Source organism: Sapajus apella, unplaced genomic scaffold (genome assembly GCF_009761245.1).
Source record: "Sapajus apella isolate SASKATOON/1434 unplaced genomic scaffold, GSC_monkey_1.0 scaffold24, whole genome shotgun sequence".
NCBI classification, from domain to species: domain Eukaryota; kingdom Metazoa; phylum Chordata; class Mammalia; order Primates; family Cebidae; genus Sapajus; species Sapajus apella.
Genome location: NW_022436964.1, coordinates 11,475,602 through 11,500,647, shown reverse-complemented (window position 1 = coordinate 11,500,647; position 25,046 = coordinate 11,475,602). Strand labels below are relative to the sequence as shown.

At 34.1% G+C, this 25,046-nt stretch overlaps 1 long non-coding RNA gene across 1 annotated transcript in view; it reads right to left on the bottom strand.

Annotated features, from left to right (window-relative positions):
* LOC116559808 overlaps positions 1-25,046 on the bottom strand; it is a 25,232-nt gene extending 186 nt beyond the window's left edge. The window contains exons 1-2 of the long non-coding RNA XR_004272638.1: positions 24,971-25,046; positions 884-891 (exon numbers count right to left, since the gene is read on the bottom strand). This is a non-coding gene — a long non-coding RNA (uncharacterized LOC116559808). The remainder of the gene's footprint in view (positions 1-883; positions 892-24,970) is intronic.

Sequence of the window (25,046 nt, the reverse complement as noted above, 5' to 3'; positions counted from 1 at the left end):
TTTCTTTCTTTCTTTCTTTCTTTCTTTCTTTTTCTTTCCTTCTCTTTGCTAGCAAGCATGCTTTTTTATTTATTTTGTTTTCCTGGGCTTATTTCCCTGGCTAACACAAGAAATATGTTTTATAATCAAATGTATGTGAACTTTCAGTTCTAGGAAAAAATAGAGTGGATCCACTTTTCCTATTATTTCTACTAAATTCAATGGAAAACTAGGGACGTGATATGTAAATAATAATAATAATAATAATAATAAGGACACTCTGAAAAGTGAAGAAAAGAAGACAGATTATGATTACTTTGTATTTTTTGGTTGAATGTATCCCAGACTACCTGCTGTAGCACATGAAAACCTGCAAACACAAAAGGGTACAAAGCCCCAAGGAAAGTCTGTTCTCTCTAGCCAAAGGACCAAGAAAAGAAAAAGCTTAACAAGACAGAAAACTTTTAGATAGTAATTGCCTTACTTTAACCAAATTCCATGAACTCCATCCGTGCCTCAATTAGTAAAGGTCAAGTAGAGAGCTGCGATTTTTATGTTTATCTCATAGTAATGTGGTACCTACCTTCTTCCTTCAAGATGATCATAAAAGGCAGAGAGGGAAGGGAGGATGTTCATCCCAGCCTGATATTAAGAAACTCCTCCTCTTTTACACACATACACAGTATGGTATCAATAAACACTGGGAACAGTAATGAAGTGCTTTTTCATTCCGTAATGGATAGTTTCTGTATCTTGATTGCAAGGGTGGTTACACTAATTTACATCTGGGATAAGAAGCGATAGAAGTAATTACACGTATTGTATTAACATCAGTTTTCTAGTTTTCATATGGTACTAGAGTTACATTAAATATAATCCTTGAGAGAAATTGAAGGGTACACACTCCTATGCCTACTATATTTGCAATTTCCCAAACCCAAACCTAAAAGTATTTTAAAATAAAAAGTTAAAAAATCAAACAAAGAGAAAAACAATTGTCTTAACCCATTTTCTGTTGCTATAATAGAATACCACAGATTGGGTAATTTTTTTTTTTTTTTTAAAGTTTATCTCATGGCTCTGGAGGCTGGCAAGTCCAAGTGCATACGGCTAGAGTCTGGTGAAAGTCTTCCTCCTGGTCATAATATGGAGGATGGCATCACCTGATGAGAGGGAAAGCTTGCCATCTTAGGTCTCTCTCTTCTTAGAAAGCCACCAATGTTACCATAATGGCTTTACACTCTAAATGTTACACCTTTTACAGAAGTTATCTCAAAAACTACAAAAGAAACCCCATCCTTATTACCTTATCTAATTCTAATTACCTTCCAAGGCTCCATCTCCAAATTCCATTTACATACAAATATGATTTTAGGGATTAAGTGTATAACCTAAACCATAGAAACACTGTATTTAGGAACATAATAATAGATAATAGAAAATAATATGAAGTGAATTATAATAAAAACTACTCAGGATTGTTTAGTACAGGTAGAGCAATATATAAAGGATAACCCATAACCTTAAATGCATATGAAAAAAAGAAGAATGTTTGATAAAAATGAGCTAAACTTTTATCTTAAGAAGTTAGAAAAAGATGAGCAAAATAAGTCTAAAAATCAGGCGGAAGAAAGATGATAATAAAGATAACAAAATAAACCAATAAAATAGAAAGTATATATACAGTAGAAAAAGATTAACAATGCCAAAAAATGTTACTTCTAAACAAATATCAAAATTAAGAAAATTCTGTAGAGATTGGGAAAGATGAAGAAAGACAGAAAAAAAAAAGAGAAAGAGTAGAAGTGAAAGCCACAAGAATAATTTGAAAATCAAATATTACTATAGATATTACAGATTTCATATATATTTAACAGCTAATAAAGCATTGTCATAAAAAAAGTTTTACAAAAACTTTTGAAGATTTTAAAAAAATAAAAAACCTGTAATTTACCAAATCTAACTCTAGAAAATTAGAAAACTTAAATAGTTCAAAACCATTTAAAAAACATGTAATACAACAAGTACGGTAATATTTTAATTGGTAGAAGGGTAGTCGCTCTAAGAATTTTCAACTCTTTGCTTAAAATTTATAATAAAATGTCAGGACAAAAAATTTTGTACATAAGCACACACACACAGATGTTCACACGCACACCCTAAAGTTGCTTTTTAGTAAATCATCGAAGCATTAAGAAAAGCCTATTTCTAATCTTACTCAGAGTTTCACAGTTTTCTGAAGAATAGAAACACAGGGTACATTCCTCAACTAATATTTATTTTAGCTACATATCCTTGATACAGAAACCTGTGAGTGAGCCGAGATCATGCCACTGCACTCCAGCCTGGACAACAGAGCAAGTTTCTGTCTCAAAAAATTAATAAATTAATAAATAAAAAAGAAAGAATAACTGTTGGCCAAACTTTTTTTATTAGTGAGTTTCCATGCATTTCTTTGAGCAATACAACAGTCAGCTAACTCTAAATCATGTATTTGTGCATGTGTGCATGCAAATTTAATTATGAAGACCAATTTGATATTAAAAGATCAACAAATGTTTTTCACTCATTTAATAGAATACCAAACAAAAATTATCATATTAACAGATGAAAAATAGAAAAAAATCCATATCAATTCATAGTTAAAAAAATAATTGGTTAAAACCCAGAACTGAAATTTACTTTCTCAGTCTAAAACAAAAAATATCTACAAACACACAGAGACAAATACACTATTGCAAACATTATACTTACTGGTGAAACATATATATTGTTTCATGATATGATATTGCTATAAAGCAGTACAAATAAATGGAAACACAACAACACAGCCACAAGACTAGAGTGTCTGCAATAATCATTTCTATTCAACATTTTATTGAATATTGGAGTTAGTCCAACAAAGAGAAGAATATGTAAGTGATGAAAAAAAGCCAAAAATGCCATTATTCACAGATGATATGGCATGTTAGAAATATTTAAAAATCTATGATAAATGAATTAAAATTAGTAACTGTATAACAAGGTTGCTGGATATAAAATCAATCTATAAATAAAGCAATTGTTTTTCTTTATACCCTTAGCAAATGGAATATTACATTTAAAAGTTGCAACCGTCTACAATTGCATTAAAAGTGTCAACTATCTGAACATAAATTCAACAATATGTGTGCAACATATTTACAGAATTTTTTGTGCTACATTAAAGATAACCTAAATGAATGAAGCCTCATTGCATGAAACAGTTCACATAGAATCAGCATTACTAGGAAATGTCTTAGAAATACAAATTTTGGGATCTCACTCAAGAGCTACTAAAACAGAAATTGTGAGGATGGAGACTAGCAATGTATTAAGTCCTCCAGGTGATTCTTGGATATGATAAGAGTTACTGACCTAGATGTGTGAATACTGTTGCGTGTGATACAAGCCCCATTGCTTGTCATCTTAAACTAGAAAACATGCAGAAGCCAGGCAAAAGTAAATTGTAGCCAACAATGGTAGGCAATAAAGCAATACAAATAAATGAAGGTGAACCACAGCATTATGGATGAGTAGTACAAACATATTATTAAGTAAATAAAGGAAAAACAGGATAATATATTCAATTTGTTTCTATTTATATGAAGTACGGAAAGAAGCAAAATTAAGCTATCCCATTTAGGAATGCATACATGGGTGACAGGACGAAAAAAAAAGCAAGGACATGAGTTCTTACTTTTTCTTATATGTTATATTTAACAATAAAATTGTCTAAAATTAAAGTTAAGAGATATGGAAATTATATAAGGGATTTCTGACACTTACTGAAGAGACATTCTACAGGGAGAGAATAAAATAAATGGAGGAGAAACAATATTTAAAGAAATAGTAGATAATATGGTAGCATGACAGATGGAAGAAAGCAAACTGAATCCTCATACTGAAACTAGGCACTGAGAGCTTAATGGGACAAAAAGTCTCACTGACAGAAAAATAATAGTAAAAACTAAAATCAAGAAAAGTACAAAATCCTATAATCTTCCAGAAAGAGGAAAAAAATAGGTAGCTGCAAATGGGTAAGGCTCAGATTGATATATCATACTTCTTATTGACAGCCCATATGCACAAAGACAAGGGAACAATGTCCTCAGTGTTTTAAGGAAAAATGACTTTGAGTCTGGATATATCAGAAGTGTTATCCAAATTTGAATGAGAAATAAAATAGTGTCAGACATGCAAGGACATGGAATATTCACTGCCCACAGACCTTCCCTTTTAGAATCATTACAGGATGTATGCCAGGGACAGGGAATATGCCTGAAACAATTACTAAACTTAGACTTCCTCTTAAAAAGAAAAAAAAAAAGCTCTCAAAAAAGCTCAGAATAAATGAATGAATGAATGAATAATGCTCAGAGCTTGAGCCTTAACCATTAAGCTGCAAGGATTCTCAGAAGGATCCATTTGTTTAAAATGGGGTTTCCAATGAATTTCTGCAATATTTGTTGTGGAGTATTCTGCTCATTGCACTTATTTACCATGAACTTTCTGTACTAATCTGTACAGTTGACTTCTGCATGTTTGTGGCTATGATATTCTCTGATCTGATTTCTGTCCCTCTATGTTTTCTATCTTAGGAGAATTACCCTAAATTTCTAGTGTGCTGATGGCGCTTTTGATATTTCCCATTACTTTTCATGTATACTTACATTTTTATATTCTTTTCTGGGATTTTGAGAGAGCAGGAAAGTAGGTATGTGTATCTGGACCATCATCTTAAGCACTATCCAAACTGTATATAGTAAGTTTCTGTAGAAGATTTTATTCAAAAAAAATTTACGAAGCTGCTAATTGAAACTTGGTCAATGTAAAGGAAATTGGAGGCCAGAGTATATAAATAGTTTGACTTGGTAGATGCGGTAAGCTGGGACAGAATCTATATCAAATTTTAGTTCTTCCTGATGCCAAAATGTTTCCACTGGATCATGCTGAATATATGATCAAATTATATTTAGCAAAGTGTTTACCAAAGTAAAAAAAAACTATAAAAAATGAAGAATTCAATATTAGGAAAGCAAATGTTAGTCATCTGTAAATATGAAAACACTACTTTCTATAATTTTCTCAGCATGCAATTGAGTTCTACCTCTAAACTGGATGCTAAGGCACAATTGTACATAAAAAATTAAATTTTGAAAAATTTAATTTGTCTGTTTTGCTGAATCTTGAACATAAAACTAAATCCAACACAGTCCATTCTATAATTCATTTCTGCATCTGATGGTTGATGGTGATTACAATTAGCATCACCGTTCATTTGATGTTTCAATAGAGACACAGTGTTAAGTGCTTCCAAGAGACTTGTAAACCATTTTACAGATGAAGAAACTGCGGCCACTGCAAGTGTAAAGAAAAATGTACAAAAGCACACAAATTTGGAGTCCTGTGTGGTGAGCCATTAAGCTACGTTTCCTCTACATTCAGAATTATCAGTGGTGTGTTGATAAATGTTTAACAAGAGACAGCTGGAGCTAAGGATAGGAGACATAAAAACCCTGCATTATCGTTGATTTTTGTGCTGTAAATACCATTGTAGTTGATTTTAAGACATCAACTGATGTCCATGAAAGAGGTATTGGGAAGACTGGGCAGAAGCACACCATTATATAGGTTTTCTACTATGCAGGTCAAAGAGACATTAATAACCACAAGCACTAAGCAAGAGTAAATGGTAACAAAATAATTAGAAATTATGAGCTCTGAGCATTTCTTACCTGTGTTTTTAATATTACTTAATTGTAAGTTTCTATAATTTAATTTTTAATAATAGCTGTATTTACAAATCAATTCCCAAATTTCTCAAACCATAACAATCACTTCATAAAATCTGGTGTGAGCTGGCTTCGGTACGGTACAGGAGTTAGTCATGAGTGTTTTTGCTCTACCTGTAGTTTGAGGATGCAAAAAATACTCCTAGCTATAAATTGGCTTTGCTTATTAAAATAGCTGCACAGTAGGCCAAGTGTAGAAGTTTATGCTTGCAATCCATGCCCTTTGGGAGGGAGGCCATGTTGGGAGGCTTTTTTGAGGCCAGGAGTTTGAGACCAGCCTGGGCAATATAACAAGACTCTACAAAAAATAAAAGGGTTAACCAGGTGTGATGGCACATGCCTGTGGTCCCAGCTACTCAGGAGGCTGAGGAAGGGTGATTGCATGAGCCCAGGGAACAGCGAGCTGTGATCAAGCCATGCACTCCAGCCTGAAAGACAGAGTAAGACCTTGAAAAGAAAGAAAGAAAGAAAGAAAGAAAAGAAAGAAAGAAAGAAAGAAAGAAAGAAAGAAAGAAAGAAAGAAAGAAAGAAAGGAAGGAAGGAAGGAAGGAAGGAAGGAAGGAAGGAAGGAAGGAAGGAAGGAAGGAAGAAGGGAAGAAAGGAAGAAAGGAAGAAAGAAGGAAAGAAGGAAACCCTTGTACATTATATTGCTTTATCATTTTGAAGAAGATAGCTTTCTGTTTGTTGGCTTGTTTTGAGGTATGGTGGATTATTTTGCTCATTTTAAAAGTCAGAACCATAGTCTATTATAGTGTGTAGAATAGTACAGTGAATTTATAATATCGAAGTATTTTGTATCATCACATATACCCGCATACAAATATGAAAAGAGCATTTCTATCAATTGATACACATGTGTGTATTTATGTTTAGATATAGGAAAAATAAATTTAGGAAAATAAGTTAAAATTTAAAAAGTATTGCCATAAAAGATATTATTAGAAAGTACATGAAGGCTTTGTATTTATGATACTGTATGCATCAGTACTAACTAAAGGATAAAATCTGATTCACTTGAAGTTAAATCTGAGTCTGCATCCATGGAAAGTTTAGTAGTGACAATAGACAAATACTGGTCTTAGGTTGAAAACATTTCTCTTTCACACACAGAATTCAACACAAGGTCATTGATTGTGTTTCATAAACAACCTGTTCTATTATGTATGGCTTCTACATTTTTGCCTTGAGATGGTTTTCATTCACGCTAACACTTATCGCTCATCCATCTGTAACTTCTATAGAATGTCTTATTTTACCATTGAACAGATCAAGATAAATGATGCTTTACTGGGAGGTAAATAAGACTCTTGAATTTTTCTTACACTGAAGTAATTATTATTTGGATCAAAACTATTAAAGCTAAGTGACATTGTAATGTTAGAAAAGAACTTCACGTTTATCTCTAAATTCTACTGATGCTGTGAAATGCTTATTTAATTTGATTGCATACATATATATCTCCACAAATATATCTGTTTCAAGGCTATCATGTAAGACTAATATAACATCTAATAGAATTGCTATACTTAAAAGTTAGAAAATAATTTTAATTTGCTTTTTGGGTTTGCATGTTTTCTGATAAATAATAAATTATTTATCCTTATATCTGATTCTGATATATTTTTCTATTACATAAAGAGTAAAAAATGTAAAAATTAAGTGGTTATCTTCATTTCACATTACATAACCTACAAGTTTGCTGCTGCAAGGAAAGAACTTGCAAGGAAATTGATTTGGGTTGTCAGATGGAAATACATGCCTGCAAAATATTAAGTTCTCCATCACCAGAGGTATTCAAGTATAACTTCAATGACTACATATTCATTTTATAGTAGAAGGGATCCAAACGTCAGATGAGTGGAAAACAAGGAATGGGGGAGCTTAGTGATTTAAGTTAAACTTTATAATCTCTCTTACCTATTTGATAGCCTAAACTGTCTTTTCTCCCTTCTTTCACATGAAAAAACAGCTTAATCATTCAGTATCCTCTCATAACAAAGTAATGTGATGTGTTTATTTGGCATTTGTATATTTATAACATCTGCCTTAATTATATTAGATTGGGGTATGAAACAAAAAAGCTTGATGTGGTGAGAAACCCAAAGGATCAGCAGTTGAAATACTTGAATATTGCTCCAACTCTACCATTAGAAACACTATGATGCTGAGAAAGCTATTGGGCTTCAAGGTATTCTATACTAAGTAGGAGAGTACTGCTCTTTTAATATCTAAGTTTGCTAGAAGCTCTAAAACTATATGATGCTAATATGTGCCCTCTATCTCAATTATCTCCAAAATGTGAGATGGGTCATACTTTCTCAACTTTTGCCACTTACTATCAAAATTCACATAAAGAAAAGCGTTCCCTGTGTGAACCTCATTTGCCGATTCTTATATTGAAGTTAAAAATCTGTTTATTGATTCAGTGCACTAGCCAATTTGAACACTAGAATCAGCTTCTTGGGAAATAGTGCCAAGAAAAGCTGAAAACCAAGTATGTCCGGCTAATCTGTTTTACAAAGTATTAGAAATGTAGTTGTAAGGGAAATGTTTTGTGGATTGTGCTATCCATCCTTTCTATTTTGCTGATGTCACACTGAGGTGTCAATTAAAGATGATATGTGCAAATCATTTAAAGCCCTAAAGAGAAAAAGGAAATTGTTACCAAATATAAGGTTATGCCCAGGCAATTAAGGAAGCAATAAATGGAAATTATAAATGGCAGGTAAGCCAAGCCTATAAGAAATAATATGGGCTTCAAATCTTAGAGATTCTTTTTTTAAGTGGGCTGCTTGGATCCCAGCCTTCATGCAGAACATGTCATTAGAACGGCATCTTTTAGAAACACAAGCATCAGATTCTTGGTGGGTGTTCTGCTATATTGTTTGATATTGATAGAACTTGTTAGTCTAGAAGTATCATTTTCAAAGTATCTTATCATTGAAAAAAATATGAAATGTTTATTTCAAGAATCAAGCATAGTATACAGGATATGTTGAAAATGTAACTATGGGCTGGGCACCGTGGCTCACGCCCGTAATCCCAACACTGAGAGGCCAAGATAGGCGATTATGAGATCAGGAGATTGAGACTATCCTGGCTAACACGGTGAAACTCAGACTCTAAAAATATACAAAAAGTAAGCTGGGTGTAGTGGCAGGCACCTGTAGCCTTAGCTACTGCGGAGGCTGAGGCAGGAAAATGGCTTAAACCTGGGAGGTGGAGGTTGCAGTGTGCCAAAATCGCACCACTGCACTCCAGCCTGGGCATCAGAGCAAGACTCCATCTCAAAAAAAAAAAAGGAAACATAAATGTAGGCAATCATACACTCATATGAGATACTAACTTTCTGAGCTATATTAATGATGCTGAAACACAGTATACATACATATGTTTAAAGGAATACTATCAGAATATGGGTTCATGTTGCTTCAAAGCAAAAGTTTCCTTAACTTCACATTATAAGGATCTCAAATATTTTAAGGTTGGTTTTTTAGTTTCGCTGCCTCCAGATATCTTACATTTGAAAAAGAGACACAGGTGAAAAATATCAGGTATACTCTTTTCAGAGAGCCAGAGGAAATCAGAATCTAAGTGATTACTCAGCCTCTACTGAGTTTTACATTGTCATCAGTGTCAGAATGTAGTCTTTGCCAGAGTAAAACCGGATGGTCCTGAGAATATCATGAGTTTAGTTTGATTTTCTTGCTGCACTTATCATTTCTGCCATAACACTGTGATTTCTAAAGGAGTTCGGCACAGTTAGAGTAGCATAGAGGTTGGTATTGCTTGTTGATATATGGTGTGATGGTGGTGGTGAACTGTAAACCTTAAAAGGAAATGCAATTTGCCTTCACTGCAGTTTCACAGGACAGTCAGAACTTAAAGACTGTAGTCACCTAAAGAGACAAGAGAACAGAATTTAACAGTGGATATAGTGAAAGGTGTACCATTTGGGGACTGGCAGATTTAAGTGTGCCATACACTTCTCCACCTGCCTGGAATATGCCCCCTTTCATTCCCACAGGTCATCCTTCTGTTCCAAAACTCTTCTTATTCACTGTCTATGCTAACTGTCCTCCTATGGAATCTCACAGCACCCTGTTCTTCCCTGCCATATTGCTTATAACACTCTTTTATATCTAACACTCTTATATCTCTCTTTGTCAATGTCCTTATTAAACTCAACTTTCCAACATGGCATGGACTTGGTCCATGTATCCTTTTTGCTTGAAAAAATTCCTGATTTATTGTAGGTATGGTGCAAATGTTAGTCACTGCTTCCCTTCTCCAACTCCAAATGAATAGCCAAAACCACACATTTGTTAGCACACATGGAATGTTATCAGTTGGTCTGCCATAAATAATTAGGGTTGAAATCTGGGAAATTAAAAGGATTACTACGAATATAACATGATTTAAAATTCCAGGTTTGGACCTAGAAAAACACAGGTGATAACAACAGTAATAATGACAGTGTAAATTTTGCAGTTTGTGAGCACATATATAGTGAGACACTCAAACACACACATATCCTTGCTCAAGGACAATTTTGTGCAGTGGGGGATGAGAGGGTTTTGAAAGCCTTGAGAGCCTTCAGTGGGACTAATGACCTCTGAGGGGTCTTATTCAAGCCTTAGCTACATGAAAAAACAGTGATGTAGAGTAGATATCAGGAAAAGTGGGATCAATCCTGGTTCTGCTGTTTTGTATTTGTGTGATTTTGGGTATCTCCTGACTGCAGTCAACAGCTGGGTCCAGTTGGTTCAGATAACTCCCTTCAACAACAGCTTAGATGTTTAGTATAACACAAGGATTTATAGACACAAAGGACTAGTTGAGATAAATATATACAATATTATACATAAGATAAATACATAAAATAAATATGTACGATATTATAAGATTAAATTAAGTATAAAATGTTTACAGCAGCAAAATGGAATTATAAGATTTGATTGTGGTATTAATTTATTTTTGAATAAAAGTTTGAAAAAGTAATTGGTTGTAAGGATTATGGAGAATCACTAGAGAATGGAATGGTTAACCTAAAATAATGTGTATCTAATGTTGCATTTTAGATTTTGTGAAATAGCATAAAAATGCTGAAAGTACAGTTCACCCTTGAATAATGTGGGAGTTAGGAGTGCTAAGCCCATTGCCCTGCTCACAGTAAAAAATCTGCTATAAGTTTTGATTCCCCCAAAGCTTACCTACTAATATCCTACTGTTGACCAGAAGCCTTACCAATAACATAACTAGCTGATTAACATATATAATATATATAACATATAGTATATATTATGTATATTATACATAATATACATAATATATATTATTTATATATATTAATAAATATATTAATTATGTATATATAAATATATTATATATATTTATAAATATATTTTTATTATATATATTTATATATAAATATATAATATATAAATATATAATATATAATTGTATATACATAATATATAAAAATATACTTAATATATATAAATATATAATATATATTATAATATATAAATATAAAACTGTAGTCTAACAATAGAATAAGCTAGGGAAAAAGAAAATATCTTTTAAAAAATTATAAGAAAGAAAAAATATATTTTGTATTCATTAAGTGGAAGTGGATTGCTATAAAGAGTTTTATCTTCATCATCTTCATATTGAATAGGCTGAGGAAGAGGAGGAGCTGGTCTTGTCTCAGAGGTGGTAGAGCTGAAAGAGGTGGACAAGGTGGAAGGGGAGGCAGGAGAGGCAGATACATTTAGTGTAATTTTAACAGTAATACATTATAATTTCTGTCTTTTTGCTTATGCATTCCTCTAAAAATGTTTCTGTATGGTACCAATCCTTGTTTTACCATTTGCTTTAGTTTTAATGCCTGTATCATAGAAAAGTCCATGTTGTAAAAGAAGTCAAAAACAGCTTTGAATAATAGGAATTCTTCTGACAGACTGTCTAATGTCAATTTGTTTTCTGGCACTGCTTCTTATACAACTTCTTTATCATCATCTGGCACTGGTCCAAATACACTCATCTCCATCAGTACCTCTTCTGTTAATTCCTATGGTGTGATGATGTCTTTAGTTCTTGAATTTCTGCAGGATCCATATCTTAAAACCCTTTACCTCTCACCTTTTTTGCCATGTTCACAATCTCTCTCATGTTTCCCTTGATTGGCTCTGTCATAATCCTGTAAAGTCATGCACAACATCTGGACAAAGTTTCTCCAGTAGAAATTTATGGTTTTGGGCTTGATGGAATTCACAGTTTTCTCAATAACAATGATGGTATCTTCAATACTATAATTTCTATCAAGGTTTTTTTCATAGTGTTGACAATCCTTTTTATAGAGTACCATGTTCAATGAGTCATAGAGATCCTTATGATCATCTAATCAAGGACCTCAATTAGAGACGCTGTGTTTGGGGGTATGACCACATCAACATGTTTAGCGTTGAACTCGTTGGTTCAGGATAGCCAGGGGCACTGTCCAATATCAAAAGAACTTTAAAGGTCAGTCCCTTACTGACAAGGTTCTTCCTGTCTTCAGAGACAAAACATCAATGGAACCAATCCAGAAAAATATTCTCATTGTCCAGGCCTACTTGTTGTACAGCCACAAGACTGGCAGCTTGTGTTTATCTTTGCTCTTCAAGGTTTAGAGCTTAGCAGATTAATAGATAAGGGCAGTCCTAATTATAAACCCAACTGCTTCCTCACAAAACAGCTAGCTTATCCCTTCCTGCCTTAAATCCTGGTGCTAGCTTCTCTTCCTTAGAAATACATGTGTCTTTTGCAGCTTTATTTTTCCAGAATAGGCACTTTTCATCTGCATTAAAAACTTATTCAGGCAGACATCCTTTCTCCTCCATGTTTTTCTAAATCAGGAAGCTCATCTGCTGCCTCTTGGTCACAGAACCTGTTTTTCCTTTTATCTTGACTTTTTAAAGCCAAACCTCTTTCTAAAATTATTAAACCATCCTTTGCTGACATTAAATGCTCAGCTTTAGATCTTTTGGCTTCTTTTTGCTTTAAGTTGTTATACAATGAGTTCACTTTTTCTTGAACCATATTAGAGTCTATGAGAATGTCTCTCTTATAGCAATCCCATGTCCCCTACCCCCAAAAAGCTGCATTTTCAATAATAAAAGGGTACTTTGTAGAAAGCACAAGGTTTTGTGCCTGCCAGCATTGCTGCAGTGATAGCTTCATGAATTTTCTTGTTTTACAATCTTCCTTAAACTGGGATCATGTATCTTGAAATGGCAGGAAACCACAGCTACAAACCTCAATCTGTGGTACATATCAAGCAACTCAACATTTTCTTGCAAGGGCGTGACTTTTCTCTGCTGTTTTGGGAGTACTTCCATCATCACTAGTGGCACTAGATATAGGTCCCATAATGTTATTCAAGATACATGGCATTGCACTAAACACAATGAAAAATACACAAGAGCCAAGAGAGATAACTTTTTTTCTTTCTTTTTTTCTTTTTTCGAGAGAGAATCTCGCTCTGTCACACAGGCTGGAAAGCAGTGACGTGATCATGGCTCACTGCAGTCTTGAACTCTCAGGCTCAAGTAACCCTCCTACAAAAACCTCCCGAGAAGTTGGGACTACAGTCATGAGCCATTAGGCCTGGCTAATTTTGTTTATTTTTGGTAGAAACTGAGTCTCTCTACATTGCCCAGGCTGCTCTAGAGCTCCTGGACTCAAGTGATTCTTCTGCCTCAGCTTCCCAAAAGGCTGGGATTACAGGCATGAGCCACCATGCCTGGCTGAGAGATCACACTTTACTGTGTTAAATAACTTACTGAAGAGACAAACTGCTCATGTAGAGATGATTTGCAGCACATGGCATTTTAAGCAGATATCTGCAACACTTGAACTCACTGCAATGGCAACCAGATGTGGCTATGAAATTATTACAGTGGTATAGTGTGTTCTACAGTTAACTTTATACAGCTATGATTTAATGTTGCATCTTTACATTTGTTTACATTTCTCTTGATGGGGAATGGCACCTGTATGGAACATGGATGTGTGCATAAGTTTGATAAATTTTAAACTATTAGAATAGATTTGTCTATAATTTATGATAGTAAATTATAAAATAGACTAGTGTCTACATGTAAGTTATGCAGTCACACATACCTCAATTTTTTTAAAAAAAATATTTCTAGATTATGTGGTTTGTATGCAAGTTTTTCAAACTATCACAAAGCTTCAAACAATTTCCAATATACTTATTGAAAAAAACTCACTTATAAGTGGACCTGCATAGTTCAAACCTGTGTTGTTCATGAATCAATACTTATTCAACTGATTTTATTGCCTTTTGGCAAACTTGCCAGCATATATTGCTATGGTGGCCTTTTGGCTGGGGTCTGCAATGGTAGGTTTCTAATTTTATTGTTAACATTCAATTTTATAAATCAGTTTGAACCTGGGATATATTGAGAGATTTTACTTCAGGTATAATGTTAAATGTACACTAAGCAATTTCTGAAATTTTTCAAAATAAGAAAATTTTAAACATTTTTTTTAAAAGAAAATTTTTCCCACAATACTTATGCCCACTGCTGTAACCAGGTATGACCATCCAATGTCTATTGGGGGAAGTTAGAATTGTCCCTGGCCAACAGTACTGTTTAACCCATTTATGCCTAGTGTTTCATTATTGGAATGCTAAGCTCATGGGAGTTATTTATATACTACTGTTCAAGGTCATTGCCAAGGCCTAATTTTTCACACAAAAAATTTGCAACTTGTGGCATAAATGCGTTGTTTGCTTGAATAAATTTGAGAGTTCCATCTGGAACTACTATTCACAGCTAAAAAGAGGTATAGGCTTGTTGTTTGTTTTGCTTTTAACCCCACCAGGTCCGTGAAGGTGGCTCAGATGCTTGAGTATGTTGCAGTAACCTGTATAGTCTCGAAAGTTTTCAGTGGGATTAAGGAACTCTGAAGGGTCTTATTTAAGCCTTACATGCATGAAAAGGCAGTGGTGCAGAGCTAGAATCAGGAGAACTGTAATCAGTCCTAGTTTTGCATTTTCCTTCTTATGTATCTTTGGAAAATCACTTACATTTCTTAGCTTCTGCTTTTTCCTTTGCAAAATAAGTATAAAACAGTTGCTCTGTACAAGATAAAGTGCCACATCTATTAAATGCTTTGGCTGTTATAAGTGGAATGCACACTTAAGACTAATTATCATCATTGCAATGAAAAAGTTAAAAACTGATATAGGAAAAAAGAATATGAAATAAAGGAAGTGGGAAACAATGACAGCAGGAAAAATGATAGATATTCAACTTGAGAAATGGTAGAATGAAAATGTCAGAATTTTCAATGTGAGGGCTGATTCATCTCTAGGTTTGCCTTAGATCCTTGGTTGCCTGGACAGTGACCATTGGAGTCTGTCACATTGAAATGTGGGAGACAAAGTCTTAAAGATCTGCAGGCTCCTGAAATCATTAGCAGAAACTTTGAGTCACAACAGCTCCAGAAATATGGTTTAAGAACAGGAAAAAACAACGGTGACCAAAAATAAAAATAAAACCAGGTGTATCACTGTTGAATATATCCAGATTCCCTCTTTTGGTACAATTCAACATGCAAAAATTTTTTAGTCAGATCTGGTTGAATAATCTTGGACAAATTATACAATCTTATTAAGTATCAATTTTCTCAACTTTTAACTGAATCTAGTATCCACACCTTACAAAACTGATGGAGAATTAAACAATATGCCTAGCTCCTAGCATGGTTCTATCATAGCAAATATTCTCAATTTTGTGTTTTCCCTGTCACAAAGACTCATTACTTACTAGTGTTGTCATCTAGTAGGAAAAAAAAAAGACCTACTACTATTCTCATGGTTTCTCTTTCCTTTCACCCTTTTTCCATCATCTTTCTTTTATTTTTGTAATTCTTATAGAATACTGCATATCTTACTTCTATCCTTCTCTTTTTAATGAATCTTCTGTTAACACATCTTCCACATATCTCAACTCCTGAAATTTAAACTCTCTACTTATTAGTGAAATAGAAAAGGATGTTTAACCTTAGTCAATGAAGCTTACCACCTAGTTTTTACAAAATATCTTCAGAAGTTTTTATTTTTATTTTTTTTGAGACAGTGTCTCACTCTGTAGCCTAGGCTGGAGTGCAGTGGCACAATCTTGGCTCACTGCAACCTCCTCCTTGTGGGTCCTCATTCAAGCAATTCTCCTGCCTCAGCCTCCCAAGTAGCTGGGATTACAGAAACGCACCACCATGTCCAGCTATTTTTTGTATTTTTAGTAGAGACGGGGTTTCACCATGTTGGCCAGGCTGGTCTTGAACACCTGACCTCATGATCCACCTGCCTCGGCTTCCCAAAGTGCTGGGATTATAAGCATAAGCCACCATGTCCAGCCTTCCCCAGAAAATTTTAGACTCCGATTTAAAGATGGATAGAAAAACTTTCCAGGCAACAATATTCTCCCAGGCACATAATCTAGGCTTTCATTTGTTATTAAGTTGTTGACTAAAAGTTAAATGTATGCCTATTTTTTCAAAGTTCTTTCAGACTACAGGCTATTTTAGTGAAAGAATGTTTTCAGATCAAGAATGCCCCAAAACAAACAAACAAAAAGAATGTCCAGCTTCTTCCCCAATAGAATGTTTTACTCTTTTCCACAGACAAGTGTGCAAAGTGAAAAATCAATTGTGTTAAAATTGATCTTTAGTGTTCATCTGTCAAGATTTTTAATATTTTAGAACTGTATGCTGAAGACAGAGTTACTGAATAACAATAACCTGTAAACATGTACATAATGTTGGAAGACTATGACACGTACAAAGAAATGATGATCTGTACCTATTAGGGAGAAATTCCATGGTGGATGGATCGATGTCTTAATATAGCACTCTGGAACTTGTAATTTAAAATAGGGTGATGGATCATTGATTTATCTAATGTGACTTTCGTCACTAGAAAATGTTCAGCACTCTTGCTGCAGGGGGAAAAAAAAGCCATGTTGTTTACATCTTCTCACCACACTCCATGCCTAACAATTATTAAGTTGCATTTTTTTGTGATGCTCTATGAAACCAAGATACTACATTCAACCATTCTCCCCAGGCTTTGTATTCATGGATTCCTTTATCCCCTTGATAAACTACATACTTGTTCATTAAATAATCATGTGTTAGGATCCTTGCATGGCAGGTTCATTCAATAATTATGTGTTGAGATCTTTGCATGGCATGTGATCCAGTAGTAGTCCAGTCCCTAGATCCAGAAAGAATGGACACCTGTTCCTAGTACATTAAGAGGCAAGGTGTCCATGGGGTCAAGGAAACGTGTCTTCCCCTATGAGACCATCATATGGGTACCCAGAAACCTAAATCCCTGTCCAAACAGCTCTGACCCTACTTCCAGGGCCTGAATAGTTGGCTTTGCCCATCTGAGATCTGACATGGCAGCAGCAGTCGGCCTATCTTTAGGCCTGAGAGGTGGCCAACTCCTAGCTATTTGTAAGAAGTAGGTGCCATGGAAAAGCTAGGACATGCTTGCTGAGCTGGACACAGTCCCCATATAAAGGCAAAATGATAAGGGATGGTGACTGAAAGGGAAAGAGAAAAGAAGCAAGGCACAGGCCAGAAACAACCATTTCTACAACCCAGTTCCTGCAAATAGTAGGAATAGTCCTAGCAGCAGATGCAAAACAAAGGTAAATTGAATATATTTTTCTATATTAATAGATTATAACATGTGAGGAATCTCACCCGTTCTTTTTCATATCTTAATATTGTTGAGAGGATGCTATAAAAATGAGCTAAAGATGGCTTCTGTGTTGGCCTTATGTTGTTTATTTCTTCCAAGCAGTCTGAGACACTGAGACCTGTTAGCTTATAAGCCAGCCATAGTCTAACTCAATTTTCTACACATCCAAATGTTTTAAATATAGCCAAACATACAGATATTTAGACATTTAGACTCTTCCTGCTCTGCATATCTCTAGAAACTATGCCCAACATCTCCAAGCTATAGGTAAAACTCTGGAGCTATTAAAACAACAACAACAATAAAAGCTACTGATATGGTTTGGCTGTGTCCCCACCCAAATCTCATCTTGAATTGTAGTTGTCATAATCCCCACATGTCATGGGAAGGACCTGGTGGGAGGTAATTGAATCATTGGGGCAGTTACCCCTATGCTGTTCTTGTGATAGTGATGGAGTTCTCATAAAATCTGATAGTTTTATAAGGGACTGTTCTCCCTTTGCTCAGCACTTCTCCTTCCTGCCACCCTGTGAAGAAAGTGCCTTTCTTCCTCTTCACCTTACACTATGATTGTAAGATTCCTGAGGCCTTCTTAGCTGTGCAGAACTGTAAGCCAATTAAACTTCTTTTCTTTATAAATTACTCAGTCTTGGGTATTTCTTCATAGCAGTGTGAGAACAGACTAACACAAACACCAATCTGCTGCTGCCTTTCTGAGCTTTCTGTCCCAGAGGTTTCCCACTGTGCTTCTGAGTGTCATTACCTACAAAAGTAACTCCCCTCTCCAATCCCCTTTTTCTTGGTGGTTCCCTTGCCTTCCTACCTTCTGGAAGGAGGCTCCAATGCTGTGAGGGACATCCTCTACATTCATTCAAATCAAAGCAAATAAATTTATTACTCAAATAAAGTCTGTGTGTGCTCCTGCCACTACTTGGTCCTATATTTTTCCTTAATTAACGCTCAAATTCGCAACCTCATCCTTTACAAGGAAAAAAAACCTATATTTTTAGCTATAAAAAAGCATTTGGAAAACTAGGACCTGTGAGCCAAACCTGTCCACCTGCCTTTTTAGTCCAACCTGGAAGAGCCAAGAATAATTTTTACATTTTTAAATGGTTGAAAAATCAAAAGGCTATTTTGTGACCTACAAAAATTATATGAAATTCAATTTCAATATTTGTAAACAAAGTTTTGCTGAACCATAGCCAGGCTCATGCACTTATGTGCTGTCTATGGCTGCTTTAGCACTGCAATAGCAGAGTCCAGTAGCTGTAAAGGGAACCACATAGCCTTCAAAGCCTAAAGTGTTTATTACCATGCCATTTACACAAAAACGTTTTACCTAACTCTTGAAATAAAACAAAGTAGTTTGTAGGCCACTATTTTCTCATCTGACAAGTTTAAATTCTATAGTGAAAAAAAGACAAGAAATACCATACATGTCTTTGTGAATATTTTTCTTAAGGAATAAAAGTATCAGGCCAGGCATGGTGTCTCATGCCTGTTATCCCAGAACTTTAAAGATACTGGGAAAGAATGATCACCTGAGAATAGGAGTTAGAGACCAGCCTGGACAACATGGCAAGACCCTGTCTCTATACAAATTAAAAATTTAGCTAGGCATGATAGTGCACACTTGTGGACCCGGCTACTTGGGAAACTGAAGCAGGTGGACCGCTTGAGCCTGGGAGGTTGAAGGCTGCAATGAGCTGTGATTCCACCACTGCATTCCGGCAGGTGTGACAGAGCAAGATCCTGTCTCAAAATAAAATAAAATAATACAAAGTATCATGTGGAATATTTGAAGGAAAAATGATGTGCATAATCTTCAACTGATTAAAATCTACGAATTCTACAGCTTTCAGAAAAGATGAGAGTAATCTATTATATCTGCAAATCTTAGAGAAAGATGTGATATTCGCAAGGCAATGGCCAGAAAATTGGCTCAACCTCTATTTGAATTTTGTAAAAGAGGATTTTGTTTGAAGAGAATTCAGAACTAAGTTCCAAAGGAGAAATATAAATAGTAGCTGGCTAGATAAATTAAGTATTATTCAAACTGTCTAATTTTCCCTGGGGAAATTTAAGAAAACAGATCGAATTCTATAGAGGATGTTTGTAAATCAAAAGTGTAACCCCTATTTTTGTTTAACATACATTAATCTTAACATCCATATTTTAGACTATATTTTTAAAAATAATATGACTTTCAAATTGTTAAATATCTCTCTGTACAAGAGTATGAATATGTGACTGGAGACTTAGTAGGCAAAATAGAAACTTACATATAAATACTTATTAGACTCGTTTAAAAATCAAATATAAATAATCTTCCCTGAAGCAAATTATATAACTACTTTGAAGCAGAGGTGCCACAATCTCCTTGAACTTTTGGTAGTCCTATAAGAAGCTTTGTTTTGAATCACTGTATAGAAGATTAGAGGAAGCTGTTTTCAGTTACCTCAGAGTAAGATAGCACTGTCTTCATTGTCTGGAAAGATTCATGTGGTTCACTTATATGGTTTATCCTTTCAATTATATATATCTTATTAATGAAACTTGAGGGAGCTCCTAAGTCTGCCAAGAACCAGATAGGAGCTGAGGAATACAAGGAAATGGAAGATTATTATGGTCCTTGAGATTCAGCAGTCTTTCTAAAATGTTTTTGTTTTTTCATCCTTGCTATAGTAGATATCAGTTTTCCTAGAATATGATTATTTCATCAAAAAGATTTTCTCTTCCACTTTTCAAGTTAGCAGTGGGTCTGTAACACATTCCCCACTTCTCTGGACACCTGAGGTCTTATAGACCTCCACTAGACATCTTTGTGAAATGTCATTGGTAGTTGCTGATAAGAAGATAACCAGGATAGTTCTTATTTAAACACTTTTTTTTCCAAAATATACTTGTTGTGATTAGGATGTTTATTATTAATAACTAGAAATGTATAGATTTATAAAATGCAAATGGCATTTTATAAATTGGCTAAAGAGTTAAGTTGGAAATATAAATTCCCTATCTACATAACAGAGTGTAAAAATTGATAAACTTCAAACTTGAAGGGTGTCCTCTGAAACGACATTGAACACATACTTTGTAAGATCTCCTCTGTTAATCCTAAACCAAAATACATTCTAGTAGGAAAAAGGCCCAGGGATGACACACTTTTATTTTATATAATTAATCAATTGTTGTTTTTCCTACTTGGTATCTACCAGTTCTTTCTATATTTGGAATAAAGGTATAAGTATTGCAAACATCTTCTTCCAATCTGTCCCTTTTAGCATAACTTTAATATATTTAGATCAACAAAGGTTCTTATCTATAATCAGGTTAGTCAAATTAATACATTTTTTATTTTATGTTTAGTATTTTCTTTGTAATCCTATAATCTTATATTTTATTCTAAGAGTTTTAAAGCTTTATTTTCTTCTTCCTTGATTTTTTATTTTTGAAATATTTATGTCTATTAAAAATCTCAGAAAGCATTACAGGGACCATCCATATACTCTTGACTTACCTCTAAAATTTATACCAAAGAAGAAACCCCCAAAACACTTTACTTACAAGTAAGTTTTATGATAACTTGTTGACATCTGGTCTGGAAAAACTACAAAAATATTTCTTGTCTTCCATTCATGAACATTTTTGAAGATTCCAGAACAGTTTTCTATGGCATGTACGATAAGCCAAATGCTTCTGATTGAATTTTCTTAGATCCTATCCAGAGGCAGGTGTTGGCTCATCATTGAGAATGCTCAGCTTTATCATTTGGTGAAGTTGGTATCTGTCCAGTCTCTACATAGTGATTATATCTTTCACACTTACAAAATTAATAATAAAGTGGAAGTAATTATTTTAATTAATAAATAAGCTTGAAGGTAATAATTTTAGACTGTATAAATCTTGGGGCCAACAACATTTCAAAAAATGGTTTAGACATTCATCAATGATACTTATCTAAACCAACTATTACACTGGTATCAACAAAATGATGTTTTCTCATTCTATTATTTGTTTTATATTTATTAATTGGCAATTTTCTTGAAGGAAGAGTTTTCCCTTCCTCTTCCTCTCCCCACTTTGTGTAGCATCACAGCAGACTCAATTTTAAGAAAAATAATAATATTGCATAATCCTTTGGAACCACTATTTCTTTTGTTATTCAAAATTGTTACAAATTTGGAAGACTTTCCAAATTGGCTTCAGTGTCCTTTTCTCATGGTACTGTTAGTTTTGCTTTATTGATCACACACTAAAAATATATATATATTAGGCTCACTTTGCATTTCTTTTGCCTCAAATTTGGAACAAAACATTTCTCTAACAAGCCTTACTAAAAAGTGGCATTTATAAACAAATACATTGGATAGGTATATCACTACTTCTAAGCCCTTTAGGTAGGAAGAGCAGGAATTTTAAAAAACATATTATTTGGGGTGAATGTCTTTTAAGATGGCATCCAATAATCTCTGCCTATTGATATTTATACCTTTGTTTAATCTGTTCCCCTTGAGTATGAGCTTGATTTAGTAACTCACTTCTAGGAAACAGAGCATGGCAAAGATGATGCTATGCCACTTCTAAGAGAGCAGGTTGTGAAAAGACCATGGCTTCTGTCTTGGGTGCTCTTTCTTGCTCTATTAACTTACTCATGCCGAGGTAAACCAGCTGCCATGTGGTGAGCTATTTTATGAAAATGCTCACATGACAAAGAGGAAAGGCAGACCTTCAGCCAACAACCAGTGAATAATTGAGAAATTCAGGATAATATCCTGTGATGAGGCACAAGAGTGAGGTTTGAAGCAGAATCTCTCATAGTCAAGCCTAGATGAGATTATAGTTCTCGCTGATAGCTCTGCTATAATGAGACCTTAAGCCAGAGATATCAAGTGGCACTTGGATTACATACAGGCTATAGAAAAATGTAGTAATTTTCTAAATTTTAACGCAATAATTAATTCAGGAATCCTGAGTACCCATAAGATAATAGTGGCCTCTAAAGTAAAATCTGTTTATACATTCTTGAAAAAAGAAAACCCAACATACAGATTAACAAAGAGATGAATTAAAACTGTGCATAAACTGTGTTTGTAACTAAGAATCAAGAAATACCACAAACACCAAATTTTATCTAAGTAGAAAAATGAACACTCATTCCAGTAGAACTAACTCCAGAACCCACGTTGACATAAAGAGTTCAGAGATGATCCAAAAAAGAATTCAGGAAAGCAGAGAGGTGATGCATAATGAAATAAGTAGGCAAATGTTTCAAGAAGGGGAGAATGGGACTCTGGTGACAAAATATTCATATGAGATCACTAGCTATTTGTGAATTGAAATGAACAAGTTTGACAGTGAATGGGAAAGAAACAGCTCTTGAGAGGCAGGGTTTTGAGAGACAAATATTTTTGTAGAAAGCAGATGTACTTCTTGGACACTTGTTGGTAAAGAAGGGGATAGGATGTGGGTTGGGAGCAAAAAGTGAAAGTTAATGATGTTACAGAAATAAAAGCCTGTCAAATAATCAGAAGATGCTATGATCTTTAATTCATGAAAAATAGCATTGCAGTTCACAATGCTAACAAAAGTGAGTGTACAGAACACACCTGTAGGAAATACAAGAAGCAATTAAAAGGAGTATACTAATAATAGTAAATTCTAACACTGAAACCAACCCAACAGTCCCATAGATACTTTTTTTGGAAACACATAGAAATTGACCTTTCTGGTCTTAAATCTTAAACCTTACGTTGGTTTTATCTGAGTTTGTTCCTCAAAAAATCAACCTTCAGGCCTCTCAAAAAACGTATCAAAGAACTGAAACTCTCCAGATTGCCACATACACACAATGAGATGCTGTACTCCTCATTCATCATAACTATTTCCTAGTTCTTGTCTTCTTACTCACTGTTACAGTTCTTCCCTGCTGTATAAACCCCGAGTTTTAGTCAGTCAGGTAGATGAATTTAAGACTGAACTCTCATCTCCTCAACTGAAGCACACAATTAAAGCCTTCTCGATTAAAGCCTTCTTTCTTGGCAATACTCATTGTCTCAGTGATTGGCTTTCTGTGCATTGAGCAGCAGGACCTATACCAAACCCCTGGTGTTTCAGTAACACAAAACAAGACAGATCTTGGAAAGGAATAGGACCAAAAATATGTGAGTAAATAAAAAACTGAAAAATGGCATACAATAATGTAGACTTACAATATTTTGAACTCTAGTCCTTTGATAGAATATATACCTTTTTTTAAAATGCATGATGACATTCATTAAAGTCAGCCACATATTAGTCACAAAAAATATTAATTACCATCTAGTAAATATTATACAGTTATGCCAACAAAGCTATATATCGTAAGAAAATCGAGCTAGATATTAAGAAAATTTAAAGATGACTTATCCCATGGAATTTAAAACAAATTTTTGATGACAGAAGATACAAATCAAAATTAGAGAAATATTAACAATATCATCATGAAGTTGTAGAAGTGAAGAGGATCTCTTTCCTTTCTCGTCTGAAACCTTAATAATTTGAATTTATAAAACAAGCTGACAATAGACAGATTAACAGGGACAAAAAAGCATACAAATTTATTAATGTGCATAAACAGGGGAGTCATATACAATGTATAAATTCAAAGAAGGGCCAGATAGTTGAAGCTGAAATACATTCTTAATAGGAGAGAGAGAAGACAGGGAATACAGGCAATTTTAGAGGGGTAATAAGTGATTTTAGAAGAAATGTATGCACCTGGAGATAGAAATTAGCTTTTAAGTATTAATAATTCTCTTTGTAAACTTAATGAGACCTTCAGACAAAGTTTCTTTGTGATCTAGGTATAATGTTTAGTTTTCAGCTTCTTCCTCTCTGATATGAGTTTTAATATAGTCTGGTTAATAAAGTTTCATGGAAGTGATTGAAGGCAATTGTGTTCCCCTTTGGCATGTCTGGTTTCTAGAGAACAGCTTTATACCATGCTTTGGGAGAGACAGAGGGTCAGAAAACCTTGAGGCAACTTCTGTAGTTCACCATGCTAAAGTGCAATATTTTAGAGTGTTGTGTCCCAAGCCCCAATAATACATATATCTTATTATATATAATAAATTATATAATTTATTTATCATATAAAATATATGAAAAAAGACTATTAACTAAATTAACCAGCTTCAGATGTATAAAGCACTATATCAAATAACCTCAAAGTATGTATTATTTTAATCTTTACATGGTATTTTTATTAAAATAGACCATATGTTTGTCATAAAATAAATCCCATAATTTGAAAATGATTGTAATTATGTGAGGTATATTATATGATAATGATACATTTTAACTAGATAACTTAAGCCATCTCCCACTATAGGCATACCTCATGTTATTGCACTTTATTGTACATCATAGATAATTGCATTTTTTACAAATTGAAGATTTGTGGCAACTCTGCATCAAGCAAGTCTGTT